This window comes from Galeopterus variegatus, unplaced genomic scaffold (assembly GCF_000696425.1).
Source record: "Galeopterus variegatus unplaced genomic scaffold, G_variegatus-3.0.2 Scaffold11324, whole genome shotgun sequence".
NCBI lineage: Eukaryota > Metazoa > Chordata > Mammalia > Dermoptera > Cynocephalidae > Galeopterus > Galeopterus variegatus.
The window spans coordinates 4,229-15,428 of record NW_007737435.1 but is presented as its reverse complement, the minus strand read 5'-3'; the positions used below and the strand labels follow the sequence as shown (position 1 = coordinate 15,428).

General features: G+C 46.1%; 1 pseudogene; it reads right to left on the bottom strand.

The window, feature by feature from the left end:
• Nucleotides 1-6,957: 6,957 nt before the first annotated feature.
• On the bottom strand, nucleotides 6,958-8,411 carry LOC103610572 (annotated as a pseudogene).
• Nucleotides 8,412-11,200: the final 2,789 nt, after the last annotated feature.

Sequence of the window (11,200 nt, the reverse complement as noted above, 5' to 3'; positions counted from 1 at the left end):
TTAATAGTGTTTTTTGGTTAAATAATACAACTTTTCTCTTTTAATTTTGAAGTCTGGGGGTTCCATGAATGAATTAGAATATCTAATAGGCAAATAGGTTTAATTTTTATATAGCTTTTTAATTGTGTAAGTAAGGGGCCTTTGTAACATGACACTATGGTTATTTGTTGTGACTTTTCTTCTGGCTTCCATGGCAGGTACTGAAGAGCAGACTGGCTGGTCTTCCTGCCTCAGCCACACCTCTGTCTGATGTCTAACAAAGGTTTAAATAACATGTCCAAAACTGAACTCCTCACACCTCAACCTTCTATCTCGAGTTTTCCCCATCTCAGCTGATGTGCTCAGACCAAAATCTTGAACTCATCCTTGATTGTTTTTCTCTTTCACACTTCTTATCCAATCCTGACCCTGCTGCTCTACCTCTGAAATACATCCAGAAGCCAGCCACTCCTCACCACCTCCAGAGCCAGCAATATGGTCTAAGTCACAGTCATCTCGGCCTCCTCATTNTCCTCACCACCTCCAGAGCCAGCAATATGGTCTAAGTCACAGTCATCTCGGCCTCCTCATTAGTGTCCTGGCATCTTCAACCTCACTCACCACCCACCAAATATAAATTGCACGAGGGCAAGGATTTTTTTTTTCTTTGTATCCCCAGAGCCTAGAACTGCTTATGGGGCATTGTTGGCTGCTTAACAAGTATTTACTGAATGAATGAATGAATGAATGAATGAATGAGTGAACAAATTACAGACCCTTCCTTAAGCAATACTAATGCCACAATCAACAGGACAGGTGAAGGTGTGTTACTATGGAACTTAAATTTTAATGGAGGATGATAGATCCTTAACAAAGTATTAAGCAAAAGATTTTCAAATACTGCTAACTGCCATGAGGTTAAAGCAAGGTTAAGTGAACGTTTTTGGAACATGGATGCAGGAAGCGGGAAGGACACTTTCTGGGTGTCCTCTAAACTGAGGCCTGAATGATGAGAGAAGGCAGCCACAGAAGGGGGGCCCAGGCTAAGGGAGTGACAGGTGCAAAGGCCCGAGGGCAGAATAAGCTTTTTTTTGGACAGGTAAGACAGGTGTGGTTGTAGCTGAGCGAGTAATGGCGAGAAGGGTGTGAGATGCAAAAGGAAAGCATCAGCCAGATCCCACAAGACCTGGAAGGTTGAAGCAAGGTGTAGCCTGGTATGTAATCCATGTTCTCACCTGCCAGGGCAGTCACTTTTTTCCCCTCAAAGTCTGTTCCTCGCGACCAGCTACAACAGAATCGCCTGGGGACTGGTGTTCAAACAAAAAATGTAGATCTGAGCTCCCCCCTTCAGTCCCAATGGAATGTGAGTTCTGCAAGGACAAGTTCTGTCCATTGGTGAATCCCCACGACATACACTGCCTGCACTCTTATTTGTTGAACAAATGAGTTTCTTCTATCAGAATCTACAGGATGGGCCCCAGAATCCCATTTTATCCAGTAAATAAACCCTTCCAACCGCTTTCCCAGATCTCTCCTCCAGGTGGCATCCCTCTCCAAATGCCACAGGACAGGGGTGTGGAATGCACATAGACTGCAGAACCTCCGCGTATCCTGTGCCGACATAAGTCCATCACCTCAAGGAGGTCTGGAAGAGAGGTCATTGCGCGGTCCTCCAGGCTCACCTAGGTTTCTGGGACGCCTCCCCACCACCGCCGCAGGTCCCAGGAGATGCTGGAGTCCAGGGTAGTCATGCTCCTCAACCCGCCACCCCCAAACCCGGAGCCCCGGACGACACCCGCAGGAACCTGTCAGTGCTCCAGAGTGGAGCACCCAGTGCGGCCGGACTCGACACCGGTGCGCAGGAACCGTCACCCACATCCGCCTTTCCTCTTTGTGACGGCCCAGTTCATCGGGAGACAGGGACTTCCGGCTTCCGGCGGAAGCGGGAACCCCTCTCCACCTCCCATCACGTCCCGCCCACCCCTGGACGGACCACCTGGCAAGCAGGCCCCGCCTCCTTTGCCTCCTCTGCGCACGCGCACTCAAATTTTCGAGCTCGCAGAGGTGTCGCAGTGCGCCTGCGCAAATGCCTGGGCCACTGGAACTCGCTGCGCACGCAGCTCCTTCCTCGGTCAATTTTTTTTTTTTTTTTTTTTTATAAAGATGACCGGTAAGGGGATCTTAACCCTTGACTTGGTGTCGTCAGCACCACGCTCTCTCAAGTGAGCCACGGGCCGGCCCCCTGCTTTGGTCAATTTTAAGGAGTGGCCATTTTTGCTCTTCGGGAACGCTGGGCCAGGCGGTACCAGCGCTGGGAAGGTGGCCTTGCCCTGGGCCTCACCATCTTCCTGCGGATGATGCTCTTGTCTACATTTCCAGCCCCAGCCCCTCGCAGACCACCTGTGTCTCCCGCACCTCTGACGCTAAGTTCTACCACATAACCCAGTGCTGAGTCTAGCAAACAACGGTATGGCTGAGTCTTCTCAAACGTTGACAAGATGCTGCGCGTCTTCTTACAGTTCAGGTTCTGATTCAGCAGGGCAGGAGTGGAACCTGAGAGTCTGCATTACTAACCAGCTCCCTGGTGACGTCCTTGCTGCTGGTCCACGGACCACACTGCGTAGGCAGGCAGGGGCCGGATCACGTGGGACCTTGTGGGCCATGTTAAGGACTTTTATGGGATTTTCAACAGAGAAGTGATATTTGGTTGTGTTTTAAGAAGCTCGCTTTAGTACCAGGTTCCCACCTGATCCCCTTACTGAATCAAGATCCCTCTTTCTGTCCCAGTTGTCTGCGAGGTGCACACCACAGGGTGTGGAGTGTGGACTAAGAGCCTTGGACCAACCTCTCTAAGCTCAGACCCCCATACCGAGGCGGTTTCTCCCTTTAGGTCATCTAGTCCTTGTCCAGGACCTGCCCTGGACACTTGTCCAGTCCAGCTTTCCAAGTTGGGTCCTTGTCTCCTCCCTGTCCTAATCTCTTTTCTTGATCTCACTCCTATTCTTTCCTAGTTCCCTTGTCAGACCTTTACCCTCAGGTGCAGGAGGACTATAAACCATCTCCTGATCTCCTCCAAGCCCCTCTCCAATTCCCCCCTCACAGACCTCCACCAGACCCTCATTTCCCTAGTCATGTCCTTGAAAGAAAGTGAGCTGAGACACCGGGTACCGATCAAGCTTTGTTAGAGGAAAAGAATCTGCCGGGCTGCACTCAATGGAGGACAGCACCAGGTATAGGAGTGAGAGCTTATATAGGGCACCAAGGGCTCGCTAATACAATCAAGGAGGGGCATTATGCTAATGCAGAAGCTATGCGACCAGGGTGGAGAATTCTGCCCTTGCGGAAGCAAAAGGGTTTCTGTTTTGCAGAAGTCAGGAGGATTCTCGTAAAGGGAAGGCGGGAGGGGTTTGGTGCTGGAGTGGAAGACAAGGCCCATGGTTATTTTGTGCTTATTGTGTGCACAATGGCGCCAGTCACGTCCAAGATCCATCAGTCCTCTCCCAGGCTCTCATCCCTTAGCTGGTCGATCTTCAGCCTTGTGCACTGGAGGGATGGTGTCAGAAGATTATCTAGGGAGAAAACATTACATTTGTGAGGCAGACTCTTCCAGCTGTTGATGTATATTTGCGTTAATTTCAGTTTTTGGCTATTCAGTTTTGGGAGGCTGGCTGGTTCGGGGATCCAAATCCTTGACTTCGGTGTTATACAACAACCCTCTCTAACCACCTGAGCTAACTGGCCAGTGCCTGTTTTTGGCTATTTGGAATAAAATATACAAAGGTTTGCATGAAAGTGCAATAATATCATTTCTCTATGAAATTTTATTTTATTCCACCTAGAAGTGAAATGGCTGGGTGTTGTGATAGAAACATGTTTAACCAAAATGCTTTCCAAAATGGTTATTTCATTTGATATTCCCACCGGCAAGGTTTGAGAGTTCCAATTGCTCCACATTGGTGTTGTGATAGAAACATGTTTAACCAAAATGCCTCCCAAATGGTTATTTCATTTGATATTCCCACCGGCAAGGTTTGAGAGTTCCAATTGCTCCACATTCTCACCAACATTTGATACAACCAGTCTTCATAATTTTAGACTTCCAAGTAGATATTGGTATCTCATTTGTAGTTTAAATTTGCATTTACATTAGGAATAAGGATNGCTTATTGTGTGCACAATGGCGCCAGTCACGTCCAAGATCCATCAGTCCTCTCCCAGGCTCTCATCCCTTAGCTGGTCGATCTTCAGCCTTGTGCACTGGAGGGATGGTGTCAGAAGATTATCTAGGGAGAAAACATTACATTTGTGAGGCAGACTCTTCCAGCTGTTGATGTATATTTGCGTTAATTTCAGTTTTTGGCTATTCAGTTTTGGGAGGCTGGCTGGTTCGGGGATCCAAATCCTTGACTTCGGTGTTATACAACAACCCTCTCTAACCACCTGAGCTAACTGGCCAGTGCCTGTTTTTGGCTATTTGGAATAAAATATACAAAGGTTTGCATGAAAGTGCAATAATATCATTTCTCTATGAAATTTTATTTTATTCCACCTAGAAGTGAAATGGCTGGGTGTTGTGATAGAAACATGTTTAACCAAAATGCCTCCCAAATGGTTATTTCATTTGATATTCCCACCGGCAAGGTTTGAGAGTTCCAATTGCTCCACATTCTCACCAACATTTGATACAACCAGTCTTCATAATTTTAGACTTCCAAGTAGATATTGGTATCTCATTTGTAGTTTAAATTTGCATTTACATTAGGAATAAGGATATTAAATGACATTTAATGTTCTTATTTGTCACTAATAAATATTCTATGGTTAAGTGTTAATTACATTGTTTTCAAGTTATTAGTTTTTGAGGGTTCTTTATAAATTGTGGGTATAAATTCTTCATCAGATTATGATTTAAAAATATTTTCTCCCAATCTATGGATACTCTTTAAATTCTCTCTTTTTTTGTTTGTTTGTTTTTTTGACCTGTTAGGGGATCACAACCCTTGGCACAGTGTGGCCTGCACCACGCTCAGCCAGTAAGCTCACCGGCCATCCCTATATAGGATCCAAACCCACGGCCTCAGCGCTCCCAGCACCGCACTTTCCCGAGTGAGCCACGGGGCCAGCCCTCTTTAAATTTTCTTAGCAGTATCTTAAACAAAGCAGTTTTAAATGTTGATGAACCTTAATTTTTCAATTTTTTAATGGATCTGCATTTTTGTCACACATATGATATTGTTACCTAACCTAAGGTCAAATAACTTCTCCCATGTTTTCTTTACATTTTACAGTTTAGTTCTATGACCCATTTTGAGTTAATATTTGTATGTAGTGTGAGGAATGAATACACATTCTTTATTTTGCATATGCATATTTTATTGTTTAGCATTGTGTGTTAAAACAGACTTTTTTTATTTAATTGTGCCCTTTTGTCAAAAGCCACTAGACTATATATGTGTGGATATATTTCTGGGACATTCTGTTGTACTCATATACCTGTATACCTTTATGCCAAAGACACATTGCCTTTCTTATTACAGCTTTATAATAGATCTTTTTATCTTAAGTAGTAAGAATTTTTATGGTTAAAACAAGGGTTCATATCGAAGACACAAATAAATTAATTGTTCTGATGATTTTAGATTCCAGGACCTCTCTATGGAAAGGTCAGCTCCTTTTATAGACAAGACACTATCCAAACCAAGAACCTCGTAACATCAAGGTCTTTGGTTCAGATCCCTATACTGGCCAGCAGCCAATACCAAAACGAAACAATATCCAAACTAAAAAAAAAAAAAAAAAAACCCAGCAGGTATTTGAGACAGTGTTCAGGACAATGACCATGTACACAGTGAGAGAAATAAAAAGGCAGTTTTCTATTTCCTTTCCTCAGTAAAATGAGTTGCATAAATGTGCGACGCTCATTTTGGTGAAAAATACTTTCATATAGAAAATTTTGAGTTCTTCCACCTACCCCCCCAGAAAGTTTCAAGCCCTAACCTGAACAAGGAAATCAGAATAAGGTGGCAGTAGTTTCACATGAACTTCAAGACTATAATCTAACTGTAGTTAGCATCCTCTGTACTTTACCAAATCAGTAGACTGAATTTTCTCCCTTAGGAAGTTTTCAACCAAATTGAAGTTAAATTAATCTCACTTTAAAGTGCAAAAAAGGATATGCAAGACTAGTGTTTGTTCTATGACATGTAAAAGAGAAGCATCCTTCCATCAGCACTGGCCCAAGAGGTACCATATAAAGAATGGGCTGGAAGATGAAGTGGTCCATTTGGTCTACCAAAAGGCAAGGAGACTCCTGTTTCAGCCTAGAAAGGGGGGGTGGTCCCTGCCAAGTCTGGCTTTTAACTGCACCTAGATCTCAAATAGATCTTAGGTCCCCCTAACTGACACAGCTAGAGCACAGCACCAGCAGTCAAGAGGGCCAAAGTGGTCTAAACTAATCAGTGAGTACCTCTGTGCCATGATTTGTCAATGTCCATGCTGACAGTGGTAAAAGAGTTAAGAAGCTTGGATTTTGGAAGTGCATGAGCATTATTAACCTAATAAGCGATGATCAAAGTTCTTGCTTAGGGCAAATGGTACGAAAATAGATCATGAGGTCCTGTCCACATCACTGCTAAGATTATCTAGTCCAACTGTAAAGCAGTACAACAATGGCTTCTTCCACACAACAAAGACAAGCTTTGCACTAATATTTCTCAAAAACCAATGATGTCTCCAGCTCTAGCCTCAGTTTAAGAGGTTTTGTTTTGCTTTTTTAAAAATAGGCCTTTCCTGAGCTGGCCAGATAGCTCAGTTGGTAAGAGCACAGTGTTATGACACCAGGGTCAAGGGTTTGGATCCCCTTATCGGCCAGTCACTGCTGTCACCAACAAAAAAATGCCTTTCCTGTGTCAGAGCCAAGGTAAAGGAGAGTGGGGTGCAAGAAACCCTCTATGTAGAGTCTCTGGAATAAAAAGAGCTCTAGAAGCCAGAGAGTGTGAGCACATTCAAGTCACGGGGTTTGAGCTTATGGGCCCGTGGTGGTGGTTTCTTCCATCTCTGGGATGTGCATCTTGGGTGGCTTGAAGACTGCTGGATCTTCAGTCTGGTGGCCTCGGTACAGATCAGTTCTATTGGAGAGGGCTTCTGGGCTCCTCGACGGGTCTGGGTGGCAAAATCTCCTGAATCATGCTTCTGAAGTGGTCTTGGTCAATAGAAGCTCCATTTGTCTGATGAGTTTCTGTCCTTATCCCCACTTCCAGGATCCGTGTTGTTAGGATTTGGGCCAGGTAAGGCTGTGGAAGACAGAGGTGAACCCGCGTCTGGCCTTCTACTTAGGGGAAGAATGCGGGGTGCTGCTCAGGGTGGACTGGGCTGATGGAGGCAGCTTCTCTTTTTTTTGTCATCTCCACTCTGTAGCTCAGTCTGTGGAGTGCTTCTGCCACTTGTACTATAAGACCGGCCCAAAAGCACGAATCTTAACTTGATGGGAAGGGTCATCTTGCAAAGACCAGGAGGCAGAGAGATCGATGCACAAGCAAGAGGTTTTTATTTCCGGCATACTGGAGGTCGCCCCGTTTTCAGGACAGGAGCGGCCCAGAATTCACAATGCAAGCAGCTTTTATACAGTTTTTTTGAATGGATATTGTGATAGGATCATCTGTTGGTTATCTGTGGCGCTTTTAGATTTACAGGTGGGCAACAGTTGGCACCTTTTGGATTTACAGGTGGGCTTTAACAGGCTGGCACCCCTTATCGCATTTCTCAATTGTTTACCTTCCCCGGGGTCTGGCTTGGTGGCCTTTGAACCAGCTATTTCCTTAAACCGGTGGGAGCTATTAATGTTCAGTGTGCTCGGGCCTGACCCTTGTTCTGGCCCCTGAAACAACTGCTTTGCTTATGCACTGCTACAAGACTGCGTACATTAAGGTTATATTTTTCTACAATTCTACTACTTATATTCTATATCCCCCTACATTACAATTTATTTCCAACAGTACTTGGTTTCCTCGGTGGAAAGGCCCTTCTGTGGTGTGTGGCCAGCATCTATCAGCTCTGCTTGTTGCTCAAAATGCAGAATGCTTTCCCGGGTCTGTTTTGTGATCAGAGAGTTTATGATAACCTGGGTGGCTCTGACCTTCACCACTGAGACCTTGTGCATACTGTCAGTTGGTGGCCCATGACAGGGTCACAGCGCAGGGAGGATACACTGCGCTCTTCTTCCTCCAACCTGGCAAGGTGCTGACATTCATGGCTTGGAATCTCTGGCTTCCTGGGGATGCTGCCCACGTCCAATGGAGGAGAAGTCGTGGGCGTGGGGTCCTCGAGGGCATCATCATGGCTGAATGCCTGGTGGTGCATCCCGATGGGCAGGAACACCTTGCCTGAGTCCCAGTAGTTTCAAGAGCAGGTATTTCTGGTTGTCTTGAAGCCATTGAAAAAAGACTGGGATCCAGGTGCTTTTTCTGTATGGAATTTGGAGCTGAGTCCCTGCCACCACAGAGAAACGATGTGGTGGCTGTGCTGACAGACAGATGTCAATGAGGACTGTGCCCAGCTGCTGCTAATTAGCAAAGCTTCACAGGAAGGGTCCACCCAGAGGTTCTGTCTTCCTGCTGCCATGGAGCTGCCTGCGGCCCAAACTTGGGCACTAAGCCTCGGAGGACCTACATCTTCCGAGAGACTGTGGCACAGACCTGACCCAAGCCACGGTGAGAGCAGCAATCCACACCAAAGGTCCCCAGCCTTGACCAGGGAGCACTGGCTCTACACTAAGTCTTCAAGCTGGGCATTGTTAAATCCTCCAAAGTTTTGTGTTTTTCTTTTTTCAGAAAAGTCCAGGGGCAATTTGCCCTATAAATTAATCCAAATATGTTGTAGCTTTTTTATAACACTCAGGTTAGTGTTTGATGTTTGTCCAGACCCCTCGTGGGTCCCTCCTGGCAGTGGTGTTCTCTGGTTCTCTCCTACAAACTAGCTAGTCTACAGTCTAGGCTGTGTCTTCACTAAATCTCCTGTGTATTGCCCTTAACCTCTATTTCCGCTGTCCTGAGGGTGGAGTGCCGTTTGGCTTGAACTTCTCATAATCGGTTGCAGTTGAAGTTAATTCCTTTGGCTGGAGATTAGGAGGAGTCTGTTTTACAGTTTATGTCTCACCATCTTGAGGCAAAATCTCTCTGCTAGGGCTCTGAAGCTTGGGTGGGGAACAATGGCAAGCTGCTGTGTGAGGAATCTTCTCTTTAGAAACTGATTGCTCAGCAGGAGGGGATGCCTGATGTCCCTTCAGCCTGTGTCCTGGCCTGGATCTACCACCTCACAAGCTGGGGCCAGGACGATCGGTGTCCCAGCATTCGGAGCACCCCATGCTCACAGTACAGCCTCCACTTTCCAAGTGGAGTCTCCACTTGGGTCTCCACTTTTCAAGCAGAACCATGCAGGACATTACCTTAGTAACAGGTAGCTGGGGCAGGGTGAGAATTGTTGAAGTCCTGCTGATCCTAGAAAAAAAGTTCTCCAACCGAAAGCTGGGGGGACAGCAACTTGTGTCCTTGGCTGCACTGTCTGGAGTGGGGGGTTCCCCTTGCTGGGCTGAGAGGGGGAAAAGGGGGAAAGCAGTCATGGTTCAAATACCGCAGACCCTTACATTTATCACAGAAGTTTCATGGATTCTCTTGAGTAGATCTTTCTCATTTGCTGTTTGCCTTTAGGGTGATTTCCAGAGGCTTTCCATGGTTGTTTTAAAGTAATAATCACCAGTTTCACTGGGGAATGGGTCAGCAGAGCTCCTCTCGCTGTCATGCCACCCTCATGAATTTAATATTCTGCTCATTGTTTCTTTGAGGCCTATAAAAGAATGCTTACCCGAGGGGTTAAACAACCTTGGGTAATGATGTGTTTATAGGAAAGGGACATACTGGCGTCTTTGGGGCTCAGCTTAAACTCTTGCTCTTCCTGGCGTTCCTTGGAACCGGACATGGTCTCTTGCCCCTGCGGCCTCTGCTGCATTTCCGACACACAGACCACTGCTGGGTTCTTGGTGCAGACCACAAAATGGAGTCTCTCCTGTCAGCCCTGGCCATCCTCCTGCTTGTCCCCCTGAGATGTTTTATGCTCCTTATTCTTAAGGGGTATTGAGGGTGAAAATCTCTGTCTTCTGTCACTTCTTCACTGTTGAGCCTGGACAGTTGTCCCTACCTGTCTGGAGGCATAAAAGTCTCAAGCTGCTCTGTAGGGGAGTTGTTTGCTGTTCACATCTCTCTTCCCATTAGCAGCATGAGCATGTAAAATGTGGGAAGTATATTTTGAATTGGTGTAAATGTTTACTTATTTACCTTTTCCTAGCTGTAATGCCCTAAAATAGCTATCAGTTCCACTTTCTGGGCAGCCTCAGCAGTGTCCCCCAAGAACATTAGGGGAAAACATAGACCCACCACTTATATGGCCTGCTATTAGACCAAGTATGTCTTAATCTTTTCTCTTTTCTTACAGGAAGATTCGTGGGCCATAATTTGTGAATGGCTTTAGCTAAGGCTCATGCGCTAGGAAAAAAACAGAGCAACTGGGTTTGTGGGCTAAAGCCCCAAAACAAGGAAACAATTCCACTAATGCCAGTGCCTCTGCCTCTCCATGTTCACAGTGAGAGTCACCCTGAAACCCCAAAGGAAGAGTGGAAAGCTATCCTTGAGTTTCTAACCATCACCACTCTTTGCTTTTTTACACTCATTGAAAGCAATACCCTAAACTTTCCAACTAATAACCTAACTACCACTAAATAAAGAAAACCTATGTGGACCAAAATCAAGGCTATCAAAGTAGAAATAACTTTGTAAAGATTTATTGAAAGCCAAGCTTGCGTGCCGACCCAGGAAACACAAGCCAACAAAGTTCAAAGTGTCCTCAAGTCTAATACAAGCAAAGGCATTTTATTTTTTTATTTCTATTTTTTTTTTTGTCTTGTTCATGACCGGTAAGGGGATCACAACCCTTGGTGTGGAGTCTCCCGCACCGCGCTCAGCCAGTGAGCGCACAGGCCATACCTATATAGGATCTGAACCCCCGGTGGGCGGGGAGCATCGCTGCGCTCCCAGCGCCGCACTCTCTCGCGTGCACCACTGGGTTGGCCCAGCAAAGGCATTTTATAATAGCATTTAAAAAGCAGGTTTGGGGCTGAGCCCGTGGCGCACTCGGGAGAGTGCAGCGCTGGGAGCGCAGTAGCTCTCCCACG